Below are 5,432 nucleotides of genomic sequence, written 5' to 3'. Positions count from 1 at the left end.
TCCCTTCCAACCCGAACCATTCTATGATTCTTTGATTCTATGTATGGTCAAAGCCCTTAGCCAAGACCCTTTGGAGTGAAAGGACATATCAATGCCACACAAATCCAGGCCAGAAGCAGCCAGCCATGACAACACCATCACAGAAACAACTGAATATGGAGCCAATAAAAAGCCTCTAATCTGCCATGGCTACACATTAAAGTCTTTGTTCAGCAGAAACTTTTGAAAACAGCCTTGTCTGTACAGAGCGAATGAGAGGGGTGATGCAGGGTGAAACTGTGATTTATTGCAGTAAGCAGGAGAGCAGGTGGCTTCAGGACCTCGGGACTCATCTAGTCTATTCCAGTCCCAAGACAGGATCAGTTAGATCTCATCAGTCTAGCAGATGTGTATATATACCATCCTTCTTGTCCCACAGATTTCACACCCTTCCAGCTACACTTTTCTGGGACTCCAATGTCCTTCCCAGCAAAAAACTTTTCTCGGCATCTAACCTAAAGCATTGCTATAATTTCAGCCCATTGTTTCCTTTCCCCTCTCCCATGGACACAGAGAACAGATTATTCTCCTTGTTCTGCAGTAGCTTTTACACACGATAACCATGTTTTCCCATCAGTTTTCTCTTCCCTCGCATTGTAACATGACCATTGCCAGTGGTCACCTTCCTTAGCCTGTTTGCATGGTCAAGACTTGACCTCTATGTGAAGACCAGCCTACATGGTTGGTTCCTTGACAGAGAGACAGTATGCAATTTGTGGGACAAATCATACCAACAGGACAGAAGACATGGGTGACCAAAGAGGCCACTGAAAGGCAGTCTAAGATGCATTACAGGTGCAACAGGCCAGACCTATTTCTGTCACAGTGTTTGTGTCTATGTGTGTGACTGCACATTTTGGGGCTTGTTTCTTAGGTTTTACAAATGGTGAATTCATTTCTCTTGCACTAAAAAAATCTGCAAATGGATATGCACTTGTTTCTCTCTCAAGTATTCATATAAATAAACCTGAGAATAATATTTTGCATCAGGCAGTAGATTCAGCGGTAAATTGCTTTGTAGCTTGACCATTATGAATCAGAAATGAACAAATTACTTCGCAAGCATCCAGGCCCTGCTGAGGGTGAATGTCAGAAAAACAGCTGCAGAGAAACCACAAAGGAGGAAGATGCTTGTCCCTATCGGCACCTCCTCACAGGTAATCAGGAATGGGGCTGGGGCTTGTGATTCAGGTGTCCCAGTTACTGCTTGGAACATCTGGGCCTATTGCGAGAGGATGAATTGCAAGATATCTAATGTTTCACACAAGCAAAGTCAAAAGCGCCATGCTGAGTAAATTATAAACATGCCTAAAACCACAATAATGAACAAAAGCAAATACACAAACACCTTCCTTTCGCTTGAAAACCTATACTGATCAGGAGCTCCTTAAGAAAACAAAGTTACGATTTTGTCCAAGAAAAAAGGCTCCTGGTTGAAGTTAAAACGATTATAAGCTTTACTATTAAAAAAAAAAAAAAAAAAAAGAAAAGAAAAAAACTGGAGAGAGGTGGAATTGAATAGCATTTCATAACATATAGAAAGTCTCCCCATTTCACTTGACGGGAACAGAATAGGCTAGAATCAAAGGGGTAAGTTAACAACTCAACATATCTCCCCCTTTGGAACTAGTATTAGTCTATCATATCACTAAAAAATAATAAATCTTTGTAAAAGGCAGTGGTTGCTTTCATAGTCCAGTGCCAAACCCCGTCTGGTACTATTGGAAAAGTAAAAAAGGCAACATACTCTATATTACATTGTTAAAACACCTACAGCCTAGTTCATTTTCATATGCCACCCATGTGTAAGCCCTTAGCAATAGACACTTAAAAACGCTCTTGTTCTGTGTGTTTGTGTGTGTGTGTGAGAGAGAGAGAGAGAGAGAGAGAAAGAGAGAATGAGAGGAGGTGAACATGGAGACCTGTGTTTTTATTCTGACATTTTCAAGTGGAAAATGTTGCAAAACGTAACTGGCATGAAAATAATTAAACTGGATAAATAAATGAATAAAATAATAGCAAGTTTTCACATATAAAAATTCCTGAAAAGTTTTTAGATTTATCAACCCCCTTCCACACCCACCAGAGCATATGGCCCTCTGTTTGTGCAAATCAGCAGTCTTTGCTTAAAGTGGATGTTTCTATTAACACTGTGACTAATTACTGAAAACAAACATGTGTAAGTATGATCTCTGCTAACTGCCTCTGTCAACCCATCTTTTTCTTCTTGTTATTCATTCAAAGGGATTAACATTGCTTGCAAAAGTACAGTAGACCCGTCTAGCCCGTTAACTGGCATGAATAAACAAAGCCCATCAACCACAATTGACGTCAGGCTTCAAGAAATATTTTTTACATTAGTTTAAAAAACAAAACAAAACATAAAAAGTGAAAAAGTTTTAGAGAATGTTAAAACACCGAACGTAGGGAGCTTTAACACTGGACATAAAGGGCTGCTTTGGGAGTGGGTGTTGAGAGCATAGCTATAGAAATCACAGGGCGTGAGCTCAGATGGGTGGCAGGCATTTTGCGCTGAGGGTAGTCAGCGTTGTGTCAGTATGCAAGTCTGGACGTACGTGCATGCAGAAGGGGCATCCAGAGAAACTTTAATGTCAGCCTTTCTTGTGGTTTTTCTCCCATCCAGAAATAAAACAAACAAAAAAAAAGACTCAAAGCATCCATTTGGTCTTTGTAAGATACAAAGATGAAAAGATGCAAGCAGATTTTTCTTCCAACTGTCCTACAAAAGACAGATTTATCTGCTGCCATGGCAGCCTCACAGGAGTGGGACACAGCAGCCCACATGGCTCCTCGTCTCATTGCCTACTTGGGACAGGAGAAGGGTGCCGGGCTCCTTTGGAGCATGTGTGGTTCTTACCGTAGTAAAATTAAAAAGGAAAAAAAAAAAAAAAAGCAAAAGAAAAGCATCATTGTGGTACAGCTCGAAGCATGTGCTCTTCACAGCCCTGTTTCTGGGCTGGCTGTGGCCCTGGAGAAGTTGGGCTCTGAGCTGCTGCGGCTGCTGGTGAAACCAGGTTTCAGCACAGTTCATACCCGCACTGCCTGCCCTTGAGAGGATCCCGCTCTGTGCGATGTGGGAGGGACACAAACATAGTGACCGCCTTGACACAGCCGTGCTGCCCACCTGTCTAACTCACAAGCTGTGGATGGGGTCTCAGCACAATTTACCTCAGGTTCCACATAATGTAAAATCAAATGGCATGCTAGAAAACTGCTCAAGTCTACATTTGCTGATTTTTCCAAGCACATAGTATGGTTGGGAGCCAATTCCCTGTCACTTCTCATCTCTTGCACTTTACACAGGGTGTTTCCTTTATAAAACAACTTGCCTTTGGGTTTAATGATTTCTAAGGAAACATAACTCTGTCACTGCACTCTGGTGATTAATTCCTCTTTTGTCATTAGTGTCTGCCCAGTGCAGCCCAGGGACGCCAGTGTGCTCACTGAACTGTGCATGCACTTTGTGTACTCTTTGGGTTCGTGCCCATGCCTGGAAGCTGGTGTTTGATCTAGACTGAACAGGATGGCCTTAGCCTTCAAAGCCAGCGTGTTTACATTCCTCTGCTCTATCTAGCCTCTTTTTCTTGAGTGCCCCCAAGATAGGTGTCTTGCTGTTAGAATAAATACTTACCTTGTGCATTATGCTTACCTCTGGTGGCCTCAGCGTGCTTTTGCAGAAGTGGAAGCACTGTTAACTCCATTTTATGGACGGAAAAATGGCAGCGCAGTACTCAGACCTGCAGGGCAAAGCAGTGGTGTCAGAAACAGACGGGAAAAAAACACAGGTCTCCTCTCACCCAGCCCAACTGTAGCACTCTTGCTTGCCTTCCAGCAACCCTTGCCTCAACTGTTCCTTCTCTCCCCTCTAAACCAAGCCTTGTGGTGTGGGAGGCAGAAAACAGGGACAGCATGGCAAAGGGGTATGCAGAAATAGAAAGTTCTCACCTATTGGCTTTAGTGCAACATGAAGTGAAGCAACCAGGGCACATGAGCTGTCTTGCCTGCTCTGTGGCTGTCACTGGAGGACGACAAGGTCCTGTGAACCAGACTGGTGAAGAAAAGACATAGGACGGGGGTGAGGGGGAAAACCCTTATGAGAACAGGAGATGGATAGTATCAGTGCTCAACGTCTCTGTCCCCATTCCCATAACATTGCTTTGGCTGTACAAGGGGAACAGCAGAATCCACTACCAGTGGTGACCTGTTCAACCCACCCACTCTATCAAAAAAAAAAGGTCAGGAGTGTTCCTTCCAGAAGCACATACCCAAGGAGAAGGGAGAGAGTGCCTTTCCTCATATTGCCACTGCCTGGATTGACTGAGCTAGCCAGGCTCTTAATCCCAGGGTCGTGGGTTTGTGCCCCACATTGGACACCAAAATGACTGCGGTAGTTTCACTGGGCCAGCCCTTGGCCAGCAGCCAACACAACCATTCACCCACTTCCCCCCCAACCCCAGGGGATAGGGGGGGCAAGGGTAAGGAGACTCGTCCATTGAGATAAGAACAATTTAATAATAGAAATAAAAGAAAACTTGCAATAAAACTAATATTAAAATAGTAGTGATGATAACTAACAAAATATGCAAATAAGTGATACACAGTGCAATTGCTCACTGACCAAGCCTGACCCGTTCCCAGATAACAATCCTGGAGGAGCGACAATCCCAAACCAAAACTGCAATCCCAGAAGAGCGAGAGTCTGAGTGAAAGCCAGAGAGGGGCAAAAGAGGAAGAGACCCTCACTAATACACTGGACATGACGTGATACGAGATGGAATATCCCATTGGCATATCCAACATCAATTTAGCTTATTAATTTAAATATCCCTTGCCCCCTTAGATCTTGTGCTCGTAGACTAACAAAACACGAAGTCCTCCACTTCCAGCAACAAAAATGAAAACACTGATACCTTATCAGTGTGTCTCTCATAACAAATCCCAGGCTGAAAGCAAAACACAGCACTGTTCCGGCTATTAAAAAGAAACCCAGCTCTGTTCCAGCTAAAAACCAGGAAACCAAAATAGGAAGAAATGTAGCCTGGTTCGCACCTCACACTGAGCCGAAGAGCAAAGCAGAGTTACAAGTTACAAGACACTGTGCCAACAGTTTGCTCTATTAACACAGGATCAGGCACTTTCAGTCTATGAGTTGGGGAAAAATAATGAGTAAAAATGGTAAAAAGTCTACATCTTACCTGCCCCAAAGCTTACAAAGTCAGGCACTGCAGCATCACACACACACACAAAAAAGTCAGTTCAAGGGCAGAACCTCTCAATCCTCCAGGTTAGCATTTCTGAATGCATGGCAGAGGCTGACAATGTTTTCCGCTCTCTGAAGCCTCGGGTTTGAAAACTGACAACTCTGTGCTCAA

Source organism: Antrostomus carolinensis, unplaced genomic scaffold (genome assembly GCF_000700745.2).
Source record: "Antrostomus carolinensis isolate BGI_N321 unplaced genomic scaffold, ASM70074v2 scaffold23149, whole genome shotgun sequence".
Taxonomy (NCBI): Eukaryota; Metazoa; Chordata; class Aves; order Caprimulgiformes; family Caprimulgidae; genus Antrostomus; species Antrostomus carolinensis.
This window is presented reverse-complemented; position numbering follows the sequence as displayed.